This window comes from Toxorhynchites rutilus, chromosome 3 (assembly GCF_029784135.1).
Source record: "Toxorhynchites rutilus septentrionalis strain SRP chromosome 3, ASM2978413v1, whole genome shotgun sequence".
In the NCBI taxonomy this organism is placed as follows: domain Eukaryota; kingdom Metazoa; phylum Arthropoda; class Insecta; order Diptera; family Culicidae; genus Toxorhynchites; species Toxorhynchites rutilus.
The window spans coordinates 20,494,215-20,509,292 of NC_073746.1; the positions used below are offsets into that span (position 1 = coordinate 20,494,215).

At 37.7% G+C, this 15,078-nt stretch overlaps 1 protein-coding gene across 6 annotated transcripts in view; it reads left to right on the plus strand.

Annotated features, from left to right (window-relative positions):
* Window positions 1-2,145: 2,145 nt before the first annotated feature.
* The window catches only part of LOC129775880 (paired amphipathic helix protein Sin3a), a 40,170-nt gene continuing 27,237 nt past the window's right edge, over window positions 2,146-15,078 (plus strand). For 2 of the 6 annotated variants that reach the window (XM_055781054.1, XM_055781058.1), the window contains exon 1: window positions 2,147-2,502. The gene's annotated coding sequence lies outside the window, so the exon portion shown is untranslated. Of the gene's footprint in view, window positions 2,503-9,702; window positions 9,921-11,121; window positions 11,454-15,078 lie in introns of those variants that run through there. The other 4 variants (XM_055781059.1, XM_055781055.1, XM_055781057.1 and 1 more) reach the window with 4 other exon arrangements.

A 15,078-nucleotide genomic window follows, 5' to 3' on the forward strand; every position in this document is an offset into this window, starting at 1 on the left:
GGTAGGTCACACGGGTTCTGAATATTTGTTGCAACTATTCTAAAACGTTAAATCAATGAAACAAAAGTTGAAAATCGAGATTACTAATTTTCTACTGTTTTGTTCGCCGGATTAGATTAATTCGCTAATGTACCGTCGATGGGGATGAGAATGGGTCAAAGTTTGATGTGTAAATACATGTGTGAATACATCAAACTTTGATAAATTATAACTATTTGTACTACAGTAAAGTATTATGCCCAGGAAGTAGTGAAAATATGTCTCCTACTAAACGGTTAACAGCTTTCAAAAATATTTGCAGTACTTGTCTAGATATTACTAATGGCAACTTCCTTTGATTTGATCCAATCTCACCCCGGTACTACAAAGAACACTACACAAATTAACAAATAATTAGATGCTTTCCAGGCATGGCAATATTATATCCACTTCTGTAATCACTGGTGGACAATGTTCTACTAATATACTACTACTGGGTGATATTATTTATAACTTTGTGGGGTATGTAGACCACGCAGATCATATCTAATTGAAAAACAATATTTGTGGATTTATCATCAGCTCCGTAGTAATTTGTATCGGTTCTTTCTTGAAACAGAAGATACTTTCTTGAAGAGAGATACTTATTTCCACCTAAAAAATAGGAGGTAAATCGTTAATAATTGTCGATAAAAACAATTGAAGTTGACATTGTGTTGAAGAAGCAACGATGTCATTCTGGGTCCTCCGTGAGCTATTTGACAAACTCTGAAATCTCAAATTAATATCTATCTTCTGACCATGTACAAGCATTTTCGTGATTTTTTTTCGAATGTTACAAATGAAGTGAAGTGTTCGGGTATTTTGGTTATTGTATTGGTTTCTCTGAAGTTGTATGTTCCATTTTTTGAGTGCACGAATAATGATTATTACGCTGTTGACAGCTGGATGCGTAGTTGGTCCCCTTTATTCCGTGTGGCGAATGACGTGAGATGGCTAAAATCACTGCATTCCCGTAGGCGAATGGCGTGACTATAGTTCGTCAATAGGTGAGATTAGAAGTCGTGTCCTCATTTGTAATCGACTTGGGTGTCAAATAGAAGCTTAAAAGTAAGGTGGCTTCCAGGATAAAGTGATAAACTTTTCTATCTCACGTCACTCGTCGCGCGGAATGAAGGAATAAAGATCAGGTGAAGCGAGACTGTTTGCACGAGGCAGTCAGGATTGCGCTAAAGAACTACACCAAGTGTCTGTCCACCAGCGGCTGAAACTGAAATGCTTTTACCTCGAAAATATACCCAAGATGGCATTCTCGTCACGGAGGGTAGTGATTCTCGGGACAATAATTCCTTGAATCCGAAAACAAATTTATTACGGAACCCGAGGTAAAAAAACGAACTGGATTAACGGCAACAACATTTGAAACACGAAACAATGGACACGAAGCATACACGGAATTCAAGCATGAGCTTAAGTTTTGGTAGGCTGTACACTTCGTAGATGCATTTCGTGATTGACTTAAACCAACGAAATTGCACAAAGAACACACCGAATGACGCTTGGGAGTAGCAAACGAAATGAATTGTATGTAATTTGTATGCATTTCATTCCGCTTTCACCGTGAAGTGACGTTCGCAATCAGGACCTTAGTGAAGTGTATGAGAAGGAAAAATCTACTTGAAAACATTTAGTGAACCCTTTCATCTTACAACATTGCAACTGCTATTTTGACGAAACTTATATTGATGATAGATAATCTGAGAACGCAGTTCAATCATACAGCATTGGTTTTAGAAACTTTTGCATACACTGTTTCAGATTTATTCGAAAGACATTCAATACATCGTTGAATTACTGCGTATAATCGAAAAAGGAAACTGGAAAAGTAATGAACTGAAGAAAATAACTAGCGAAATAATAAAATTTAAACCAAATCAGACACATTTACTAATTAATCTCTGAGTGTGCGGAAACAATATTCCATGCAAGTTTCATAGTGACTAATGCGAATTGAATGAAAAACGCCAAACACCTCATGCTGAAGTACGATTTATTTATTTCCACTGGGTGCGTAAATGTTTCGCTGGTGTTGTGTTTGCTTCTCGCGCGGCCTCGATCATCCCGCTCTCGCTACAATCAGTATCGACCAGTTTCGAACTGTTTGCATCTCGCGCATACCATATGTATTCATTGTCGTTTGTTCAAGCGCTTCGGTCGATCTGTGCAATTTTGTCGCAAAGCTGTTTTTTTTTGCGAAGAGGACACTAAACGGAGTGCGACCTTTCAGCGTTCGAAGTTCGTGAACAGTGCCGTTCTGTTTGTGACTAATAGAATTCTTAGTGATTGGTTTAATACATAAAGTGAGAAATAGTGGAAAGTGATTGATTCTTGTGTTTAATCGCAAGTTGTCCACTTGAGGACCAGTTTTGTGATGAGCGCTTATAAACTGTCTAGCAGCAGCATCATACAGTAGTTACCGCATTTCATCGAGTTTGACGAAATTTCCTGATTCATCCGGTGGTGGTAAGTGAAAGATTTAATTTTCGACAATTATCTCAGCGAGTTCGCTTCACTAAAATCGTCCTGTTGTGAAGCGATTGTATTTGGGTGGAAGCGGGTGAACAGAACAAGTTGATTCTTTTTGCCTTCCACGCGCCATTTTGTTTTTCCTGGCCGCGGTCGCAAGGTATTTGGATGGGGGTATCCCACGAAGCAGGTGTGCTTTGTTTTTATGTGACGCAATTTGCATGTCTCATGAGATTTTAAATTTGATTGAAAAGTTGTGTTTTTGACTCATAAAAATTATTGAGTGGTTCGACATAATTATCCCTCTATACTATCTGTTATTGATGTGAATAATGTATGTATTATTCCCTTTATCCTTTAATGTTTACATTATGATTAACTAGAGTTTTCCGAGGCGTTTTGAGTGAATACTCATGTGTTTCTATCCGATATTATGATTAACATGTCAATGTATAGGGAAAAATGGAAAATGAAATGAAATTGCCTCAAAACATTAACGTAAAAATCGTAAAAAAACAGGAAGTGGGTTATATCTATGGTATAACCGCAAGGGTGATGTAGGACTATCGTTGATTTAGAGATCATGTGTATGAAGTTGAATCTGAATTCATTCTGAATGAATGAATATTTGGAGAACTTCGAAAACGAGAGCGTTACGTTGGAGGCACAAGGTTTTATGCATCCAATATTGGATACCGAAATATCCTACTGATGGGGAAGAATAATTTCAGAAGCTATCCTGTTGATTGCGATTGATTGAAAAATCACAAAACCTAATGTATTTGGTCACAGTGTTACATGGATAGAAAACATTAAAATAAACTCTTTCATATGAATGTAATTTTAAATTCCCAGAGAAACTGGCAGATTATTTTCAGTAACGATCAGATATTTCCACATTTTCCTCGATACTGGAAGCCCACCAGTGGTTAATGCTAACTCGATAACCATCTGTTAATAGCACTTGATTGAAACATATTTGGTCACAGTGTTACAAGGATAGAAAACATTCAAATAAACTCTTTCACATGAATGTATTTTTTAATTCCTAGAGGAACTGGCAGATTATTTTCCGGATCTTTCTCGATCCAAACGGAAAGAATTCCGTGCGTGTATGTGTGTGTGTGTAGCGGCTGCTTCGAGATCTTCCCGGGGAACCGTTTGTAGCATCACTCTCCTCCTGATGGATTCCCTTCTGGCCTAAGGTGCACAAACAGGCTCTTGGTGACACCGTTCATCCGCGCTTTCATGATAAATGAAGAGCTTCACCACAACAGCGACAACATGCTCCAATCGCTGTTCAATTAGAACTGAGTGGATTTCCGAGCGGCGCTCGCTTATATACCGATTGGTGATTTCAATAGCCTATTTTGAAAGCAAATTTAAGACTATTGAAACAAGTTTTCGGATCAGAAAGTAACAAGTATAGAACGCGTAGACATTTTATCTTTCGAATGAAGTGTTTATCATACCATTTCGTTCAGTTGTTTAGGAGCTATTAACACTCAAAATCTCGGTCTCCGGCGTAACGCTTTCGTTTTCGAAACTTTGATTTTACACCCCGGTATAGAAATGAAAGACGTAGTCCTACGTCAAAAATTACAGAAGCAAACCGAAACATCCAAATTTTGAGGTGATTGGCTATACCTCTTGTTAGGTAAGCATCTAGAGATTTTTTTTATCCCATTTATTAATTTATTAGGTCATTAGCATTTTATTTGTAACAGAGCCGGATTTTTATCGTGTACATGTACATATGTTCATGTTTCTATAAATTGTAAATTACACAGTAGTAGTAGTAGCCATTTAGGCGTAAGGGTATTCTATCTGTTCTTCCATTGTTCAGCAAACCGGACAGCGGAGACAGTCGATATTGATCATTGTTGGGTTATTTATAGAACAGCAGTCCGATGTTTCTTGCAGAGCAGAGCAGTTGTATGGAAGAATCGATCTTTGTTCCACCGTGGATCGATCTCCATCGCTGATGATGATTGCGTGGACATAGTTATTCTATAACAACACAAAGATGGTGAATTGAGGGCCCTGAGTTTGAACTCACGATCGATCGCTTAGTAAGCGAACGCGTTACCAAGTGGCTACGAAGACCCCTGCAGCATCTAGAGATGAAATATACAACATTTCGAAGCTTTTAGTTTCTAAAACTACATGTTGTATGTTAAGATTATGTGAATAGTCTAGTCGCGTCGCTTCCATATTATTGAATCAATATACAAAACGAAATTCTGTTTTCTGTTTTGAAATTCTGCTGTTTCTTATGTGAGAGTCAGAAGAGATTTACGGAAATTTTCTACATCTACAAAACAATATGCTGTTGAGGTACACTTTTTTCTGATGTTTGAAATTCCCTGAAGTTTCCTTTATCTTCTAAGTCAGCCTCGTTGATCTTCCAACGCTACTACGTCAAAATAAACAAATGATGAATGGTGACCTCCGTGTCAGTTATCGTGTTTTTACCGTTTTTACCCAAATATCTATGAACATGTCAATGAAAATACGAAACCTCGTATGTTATTTGACGTAGCAAACTCAAACAAGTGCCTATAGTAGTGTTATGTAAGACGGCTAGGTTTTAATTAGTAAGAAGGCGAAAAAAGGAGGATGAACTAATAAATTGATCACATAATCAAAAAAGGGTAAATTGAGAAAAAATCTCACTCTAGGAAATACAGTGATTTGCCTCTAATTGGACATCTAACTAAATGAATTTCACATTGTGCTGTTTGTGTTGATTACGTAATTACAGGTCACAATCGTCGCTAATGCGACACTTAGTGATCCCTCGGTATGTCCAATTAGAGGCACATCACTGTACCAATCGCGATATATATTGATTGCAGTGGATGGAATTTAGTAATAATTGGATATTCCACACATTTGGTTTCATAATCCAATTGGAATGTATTTTTTCCCAACTCATTTGTAAAGTTCAATCGCATTAGCCTTAAGTAGTTGATCATTCTCTGTTTGTAGATATACAATAATACCCAAGTTGTGCTTTTAGTAGGATACGACCGATTACTCAACCCTCATTTTTGAGAACTCGTTCAACAAATAATATGGGCTTTCTCCATGTCCAGGAAGCCAGTTGCTTCTTATGCGCGAGAAGACCATTTGAATATTCATTGAAAGCAGCGCTAAACAGTCGTTTTACACTATTGCTCTTGCGAAACCCAAACAGTGTATCTGAAAGTAGATTATTGCATTGTGAATTGTCTACGTTTCTTTAAGAGTATGCTGTGTTAGAAATGAATCCGGACAGATCTTTCTAATGAAAACGAATATTCATCGGTTGGAGTATTTTTCACTCTAATCAGAAGACGAGAAATTGTTCCATCTATCTGTATCTCAAATTTTGAATATTTATCGAAGTATATGGATGTCACTTGTACACAAAAGAAATCTAAAGCATCAGATTGTTTTAAAAATACAATTTACTGCATACATCGTCCCAACCAGGTGAGGCTCGTGTCATTTTGAACGAAGCATTTGGAACATTCCACTGATGTTTTGCATATCATATCTACGAAGAATCCATATTCTTTCAATGATTAGAGTATATCTGCTGATTCAAGTAGCATTTCCTTTTCTTGCTGCAACCATGTTACTGGATGGGTTTTTGGTTTCGATTCTATACCATTACCCTTGGAATTTGTAATTTTTTTGGGGGTAACCTTATCATTCGTTTTCAGAAGTGAGGATGCAACTGTGAAGTTACACCCTCTTAAGAATTACTCATTCTCTTATTCTGTTGGCGCCCAGTCACATCGCTGCATTTTTCTGACTTTATGCAAGAATCCTCGCTGTGGATTCTACCACATTTGCCAAAACGAAATTTGTTGTTGCAGTGGCGATCGAGCGTCCCATCTTTTTTGTAGTTCTTACAACTATAAAACCACGGTACAAGCAAGTGCACGGTAAAAACACCGCCTATTTTTACAAAGTTTGAGAGAGTGTGCAGGCTTTTAAATTTGTTATCGTGTTCCCAAAATGCTGAATGTAGTTGCCTAACATTCAATATCTTTGCAGGTTCCCCAATACCCTAGCCTGATCTTAGTTGGTTAAAATGAGCTTTTGAACATCCTAAACTTTTTTTTTGTTTCCAACAGGAAAAAGGAGCACTGTGTAACTCGGAACAGTTTTGTTATGTGGGTGAAATCCCCCAATCTGAGCGGAAATCGATCCCAACGCACACACCGCAAAGTGTGCTCCACTAGCCACTTCCTCGATTATCTTGCTTTATTTCACTGGTATCTAATGCGATGGAATATGATATAAAAATTTCTTTACGAATATTCTTTAACCAGCTTTGTTTTTCTGTATTATAGTGTTGAATTTTGTCTGGTTCGTCACTTTCACTTTCACATTTTTGGAAGAATGTCGGAAGTGAGAATTGTACTCGTGATCATAAGCGTGAGAGGTATTTCAACTACGCCAGAACGTCTCCCCTAATTTTAGAAGGTACGTTTATTTCGCTGAACATTGATTTACTGTCGCTAAATATTCACCAGAGGATCGCGTTGCCTAACATCCAACATATTCGCAGGCTCCCGATTCTTCAAGATTCATCGATCAGCTTTAGCTGGTTCGTCAGTCAGACTAGGATTGTTTTATAAAACAGATGTAAAGATAAAAAGATCGATCTTGTCGAATCGATTTTCCAAACGGCGTATGGATCGATCAACTGTTTAAACCGATCTTTGAAAAATTAAAAGCTTTTTTTCGATTAATCTGTTTATTTTATATGAGTGTCTTCTTTCATTTATTTTATATTTCTAGTCAATCATCAAAAGCATTTTGTTTTGTTCTTCAGCATGAAGGCCACGGGATATTCATCCTGTGCCGTCAGGCAGTCGTTTTATTAAATAAATTGATTGAAAAAGCATTATTTGAAATTCAACAACTACACAGGACGATACCACCCAGAACTCAACTGACAATGATCCCATAAAAGTCACATGGGGTTGTGTCCGAGACACGACCGCATAGCTGACGTAGGATTCCGTTAGGCTATCTGTTGATTTTGGATATGTTTGAAGAATTACATCGTTAAACTTTTTGATAATGATTTGATGTCCCTGAAAAGAGGCGTTTTGTTCGGTTGTTGGGTATTATTTGTTCACTCCACCAGTGTTTACCGAATGATGATGACAGAAAGATGGTAAACAGTCGTTGTATGATGCGAATCAGATAAAAGATACCGAAGTGGAACGAGGTTTGATTAAAACCGCCCTCTGTGATCCTAGATGAGATGCCTCCTGTGTTATGTATGGACGAAATAAAGAAAAAAAACTCACCAGTGTAATATAAGATAATTACCAATACCGAACACAATTATCAATTTTTCTCATCAATATAAACATGGTACTTTAATATTGAGAAAACATATTTGAAATGGATAGGGTAATTTTCTTTTATAATTTATACTTTCTGAGTGTTTATTCAACCCAATGCGAATTTTAATTGGACTAACAACACCTAACACTATATGTAGAGCATATGGGAAGCATATGAGCATATCAAGTCATTTTTAACACAACTGTTACCATATACAATTTTACAATTACACTTGTGCTAAATTTTTCACAATGCATGATCGGTCATTGATATGAAATTTCACGATGCAACCAACATTAAAGTTCCAAATTTGAATTTTATTAGCTAGAAATAATCGCATCACTCACCTTACTTGCAATATAAAAATGCCCCCGACTTTCATATATTTGCAATGCCGATTTCCCCCAGGGAGCTTGGTTTTGATGTCTCTGTTAGGGAATACATATCGGTAGGAACAAAGGTCACCCCTACTTTCATGTATTTGCAATGCCGATTTCCCCCAGGTAGCTTGGTTTTGATGTCTCTGTTAGGGACCCGCCGCATGTGTCGTCAATTTCGACCAATCAGAACTGGGTATTTCCGTTAGGACAGGGGTTGAGATTTTTTAATTGTTTGATAGTTAGTTTCATGACATTATTATTTTCTTCAATATAAAAAATTGTTATGGAGTGCCGAAATCGATTGACGCTACAATCTCATTATTCCATCATGAAATGACTGAGCAATAGGCGTTTGAAATTGGACAATTTTCACGATGTGCTCGATTTTCGATTTTCAATTTGTACCCCAATATGTTCCCGAAAGACGTAATCCTACGTCAAAAACCAATCGTGCCATACGTCTGTCACTTAGTGATTTTTAGCGCCAGTTCTTAAAAACAACCTTTCGCATGTATTGATGAAAACATCTAGTTCAATGAATCTATGCGCCACCGACTACAGTACATCCCCTCAATAGCTGCCGCTAGTTTTGTCTCTGTCAGCATTTGTACGGAAGTGAATTGTAGAAGAAACGATCCAGATGTTTTAAGCGAGATAAAAAAATCGATGTATACTGAAAAAGAAATATATGAAAAGTTTTTCTAAGATTTTCTCGATTTTCTCGAGTATAGTATAAAAGATCGATCCATAAAAGAATCTAAGAATCGATCGGAAATCGCCCCATTCCTAACTCAGGCAATGGTATTATTTCCATTCTGCGGGAGTTAGAATTGAACTCGTGATCTTCAGCGTGAGAGATACAGATATTAACCACTACGCCAGATCGTCTCAACCCACGACGGTCTCCGTCTATTATTGTATTCCTTCAAAGTTGTATTTACAAAATTTATGGCGCATTATATGTGATACGCAAGACATTATCCATCAAATATGTTTTATAAAACAGGCAAAGTGACGGGCTTGTAAAGAAAATTTTTAAAGCATCGAATTTAATAATGATTAAAATACAATGTCAGACGTAAACTCAACTAGGAATCTTGGAAAAATGCATAGTAACGTGTACCGCTTTCATGTACATGCTCAACAAAAATTGCGGATCATAATAAATCTAGCTGAACTGAAAATCTATTTTAGTCTAAAAAAAATCGGCAAACAATCATCAACTCAGTTAGGAATTTACAATCGATCTGTCGCAAACGATTTCTCTTGAAAACAATTCTTATGATTATGATTATCTACATTCCAAACATAAACCAACGAATTCATCAGAAAACTATGAATCGAATTTGCTTTGAGCAAAACGAAAATGACGTCACAACTCACACACCATGCATCGACTGACTGTGACATACCTTTCCCTATATTTCATCCATGATTCGTACGTATTGTTGCATACTCGGCTGACTCGCTCAGTCCCCATCCGGTTGTTCGCCTAACAACTAGTGCGGTATTTGTTTCGTGAGAGTGATTGAATTCAATTTTTTCCAACTATTAAGTACCTTAGCTTCGAGGCCATTTTTCGGTACTTTGGTCAAGTGCAAAATGACCGTTCCCTAGTGGGTACCGTTGTGCACTGCATGAGGTCAGTTTTTCCGGTGTTTCGAACTAGAAATAAATCAGGTGAGTGGCAGAAAATTAGTAGTAAATTGATGACTCCTGGGATCTGTGTGAGACACCAGTGGTGAAGGAAACGCATCGTAAAGTGTGACGATTGAGGTTTTGTTCTATTGGGACAGTTGCAAATTATTTTGAATGTTCTGAATAATAAAATGGTTGTTCAAAGTAAAAGCGAAAAACAGTGATTGGCAAAGTGCAGCTGGTTTTGATAAGCTTTGAGACCTTTTTTAGAAATTGGTGCAATTCTATTTGTTAACTTATTTTTCTTAGCTGAAGTCTCTCGTACATGACACAACTACAGCGAAACCTTGGGAGCCGCTCGTTCGCTGTGTGCGCGAAACGAGCGACATTATTATTTATAAATAGGGTTTATGTTGTGCTTGTACTGCACATTAATATACTGACACAGTGGCCACACAGCTGGCTGCGGTGGGAGCAAGCGTGTATGTGTGCGTGACAATGCGCGATATCTCCCAGATTGTGTGTAGCTTCATTACTGAGAGAGAGATAGGGAGAGAATGTTTTACCTTTTCGAGGAGAGTAGTATTAAAAAATGTAAACGTAAATAAAAAAAATATGGCAAAATATAGGACCTGTCTCATAGCTTTGTAGAGTGGAGGTGCTGAAAATTAGATATCTTTTGAGGACGTGGCTTCGATTTCGGTGTCGTCAAGGATAGGATATAGTTTATCACATTGGTAGTAAATTAACAATAAAGGGCCAGCTGATTTAGATGATGAGATACAATGCAGTACTCGCCGATCTGGAAGCGTTTAGCGGAGAAACAGCTTTAAACGTTTCAAAATGCTAATCAGCTTTGCACCCTGCTGAGAAGGTATTGTATAAGTCGCCGAGGTAAACTTTATCGGAACCAAGTCAGTGGGAGGGGGAATTGCGATTCAGAGAAAAGGTTTGTGAGGATAGAAAGACATGTAAAATTTTCAAGCCTGTTTGAGCTATTTTTAAAAATCGCACCAACACTGCTGTGTTGTTGACAGTTCTTGCACTGGGATTGCACGAGTATGCCAAACCAACACACTTGAATCGTTTGAGGGTGTTGGTAACTGATTGAGTTTTACTACGCCAATATCCTATACGAATACTTCGTACACCATTCATGGTGTAGTTTATAGCAGCAGTAGACGATGTGTACGTTTTTCCACCGAGATCTGAAGGTGTGAGGTCAAGAAAAAATCTTCACTTTTTTCAGCTAGAAAGCGAGTGCACAGCTACCCAACAAAGCCGACAGGAAAAGTGTAAAATTTGCAACAATTCCGGTGAAAATTAGTGCCAAAAGTGCTAGAAAACTTTCCTGGAACGATCTACTCAGTTCATTTTGTGTAGTTTCAATCGTAGGATGTCGTTAGAATTGGATTTTCCAGACTAATCTCGAAGCGGCGAGATAGTAGTGTTGTGAATTTGTGCGTAGAAAAAGTTGTTTGATGAACTCAACATTCAAGAAAATTGCAGTTATTTTATTGCTTCACGAAAGAATAAATTACTAACGATCAGAGTGATAGTGTCATGTAAGTACAGGTTTGTACACGATATTTCCTAAGCGGGTTCCCCACTTTCCACTGGGATGGTGAATGTCTGACTATGGAAGGAATAGTTTTTGGCAACAGCAAAAAAGCCTTTATTCCAACTATATTTTCGTTGGGTGGGGCGTCGTTTCAGGAAATTTGATACTGTGTCTGTGTTTTCGGCTGATTTCGATTCTGCTGCCTTTCGCCATATCAAATCGTAATACCAAAGTGCACTTCCGGTTGTGTCTTGCATCCGTTTTTTTTTCACTGTGGCAAATTTATTGCAGTAACACTTTATGTGGCATCGCGTGAGCGTATCCAGTTTCGTAATTGCTTAAATAATTCAAACCTTATTGTGGATCCCTCGGAGCACTTTTTTTTCCTTTATCGCTGTTTTGCTTCTTTTTTCATATTAACACCACCACCGAAGCTAACGTTGTTTTCGCGTGACGTAGCGTAGGGCTGTATGTTCCCTACTGTATCCGATACGCCATTCTTCAGTGCGCGGGCCGGGTCACGGCTCGATGCCGTAATCGGTTCAAATGAGCTCTCGAATACCCCAAAATGCACCTGAGAGATAGACCCCGTTGAATTTACCTTTAACTAAAAAAAATCCAAGTTATTCTACCAAAACTCATCGTTATAATATCAAATTATTTTCAGACACAATTCTCGTTCAAGATTTTTCAACCACTTGCAAATAACACGTTACATGGAATAATTGTTTGCTACAGAAAATATGATAGAATAAAGACAGACCCCTCCCCTCTTCTCCCCTTATAGAGGGGGGAGGAGTGTATTCACCATAGAAACGTTTCGTGCCCCCTGAAATCTTCACATGCCAAATTTGCCTCCATTTGCTTGATTAGTTTTCGAGTTATGCAGAAATTTGTTTTTCATATGTATGACAGTCCACCCTAAGAGAGAGGAGAGGAGTGTCGAACCACCATAGAAACATTTATTGCATCTTAAAACCTCCACATGCCAAATTTGGTTTCATTTGCTTGATTAGTTCTCGAGTTTTGCAGAAATTTTTGTTTCATTTGTATGGGAGATCCCCTTAGAGAGGGGGGGAGGAGTGTCGAACCACCTTAGATATGTTTCCTCCCCATAAAACCTCCACATGTCACAAATAGTTCCGTTTGCTTGATTAGTTCTTGAATTATGCGGAACTGTATGTTTCATTTGTATGGCAGTTTTCCACATACGATCGATCTGCTGCTTCGGCAATTGGTGCTATTTATAAACACAACAATGGCCTCATCAAAAGTCCCGCTGTGTCCAACTGTGAACATTCGTACAATAGGAATATTCTTACGCCGAAAAATGCGACATGTGTTCTGTATCGATAGAATAGGAATACTCTAACGCTTAAACGGCTAATGTGTAATAGATAAAAATGTGTACCGATAAGATAGGAAAACTCTTACGCTTAAACGGCTAATGTGTAATAGATAAAAATGTGTACCGATAAAATAGGAAAACTCTTACGCATAAATGGCTTCTTCTTCAATGGCACTAACGTTCCTAGAGGAACTTCGCCGTCTCAACGGAGTATTACTTGCGTCATTTTTATTAGTACTTAGTTGAGATTTCTATGCCAAATAACACGCCTTGAATGCATTCTGAGTGGCAAGCTCTAGAATACGCGTGATCACAGTGCAAGTCGGAGGAAATTTCTTTGACGAAAAATAAAATTTTGACGCATAAATGGCTACTGTGTAATATAAAACCTGAGAAAAATGTACACTATAAATTCGGCTCTGTTACAGCTGAATTGCTGGATGACCCCAATAATAAAAATAAACAGATGGAATAAAAAAAATCAACAGCCAATGTATTAAACTTGATGGTTAAATCCTTGGTCTGCCAAGAAACTAACAAGGTCTACCGATGGCTTGCCTTCGTCTCATCCACATTGAAGGAAACGATCTCATTCTTAGAATCCGAACAAATGAAGCTATGTAAAACTGTATAAATGTAGTCTCAGAGAGAACCCCCAAAACGTGCTGAATGTGTTAAGTACTAGCTGATACAGCGAATATATTCCGGCTAAAACTATTTTTTTGTATGAATAGTTTCGAACATTCACATTTTCTCACTAAGCGAACGATTGCCTTTCTAATTTGTCTTTTTCAAAGATTGAGGCGAAAGAACTTCGTGGTCCAAAGATTCTGTAATAGGAAGTAAAAACAAACAATTTGCGATGACCAATAGACAGCGTTCAATATGCCGTGAAATTGACGGTGACGGTGAAAAACTACCGGAAGAAATGAAAACTCATATCCAATTGAATGCGAAGGCTGATGGCTCCCTAGTCCCCTGACTATCCTCAGTTGAATATGACTTTGCCGAACCCTGGGTGGAATAACGCACCACCTGAGGATTCATTACCATTTTCGCTTCACACCAACAGAACACAAAGGGACGAATGATCTTCGAGTACCTTCAAAATAAGAACAGAACTGAATGCAACATCGAACACACAATGATGATGATGATGACCCACCTCATATCCCTACAAAGGTTTGAACAGGTCGATTTATCGTATAGATAATATTTATGTTTACATTAAAATGAGGGGACCAGTATATAAAACAAAAACGAATTGACTCTGTTGCAGGCATGAATTTCTATTAATCGAACATTATAAATAGGAAAAAACTAAAAAAAACAATGGTTCGTATCGACATTGAGATGATCATACTCTCAACTTCAGGCCCAATGTTTTTTCAAGGCATGTCAATTAAATTTCAAACCCGGGAAGATCCTTGACTGATTGGGAATTGAACCCAATATCTGAAAGTATCAACTTAGAAAATATCAGAGATCTGCCACTAATCAGAAATATTCGATATAACCATCTATTGTAGACAACGCTCGCTATTTTTTTTTTTTTTTTCAATACAGGAAAACCTGTTTTTGTGCGGTTTTCTGTTCTTGTGCGGTATATAAAAAGAAGCATGTTTGACGAAGTAATCGTCCATTTTTTTTTTCGATGCTGTTGCTGTTAGAAATCATGCGCTATTTACAGCATTTGATGGATGAATTGGAATGATTTGAGAAGCAAATATGCTTTTTTTCGCGCTGAAATACATATATGTAATACGTACGACATGATTTCTAACAGCAACAAGTTTCGACATGCAACTAAAAGCACAACGCAGCCACGCGCAACTGAAAAGCAAACTGTCCCACTGCAAAGCAGGGAAACAAAAGAAACTCGAATAATGAACGGCGTGGATTTGAGTTATTTTCTTGGAGGAAACTTGGAGAAACTTGGTAAAAAAAGTTTTGTTCAAATTGTGTGCCGAACACTATTTTTTGAAGCTGCTGGTGAAGTTTTGCACGATTTTTTTTTATTTATTATGGTTTTCAACTCCTGAAACCATTGCTAACCCCGACTTATTCAAACTTTTCCAACAAACGGGTTTTTTGTGCGGGTTTTTACGAGATACGTATTCCCCGCGTTAAAAAAATTCCGATCGGGTCGAAAAATACGCTACGGAATAATTTGGGGCAAACAAAGACTGATGGAAATCGAAGGACCACTTCTGACAGTTTGCCTCCAAACGATGAGAATGCTTTGTTTTTTTTATTGCGAATAGTTATTGGCGATGGAAATGGAAATATTT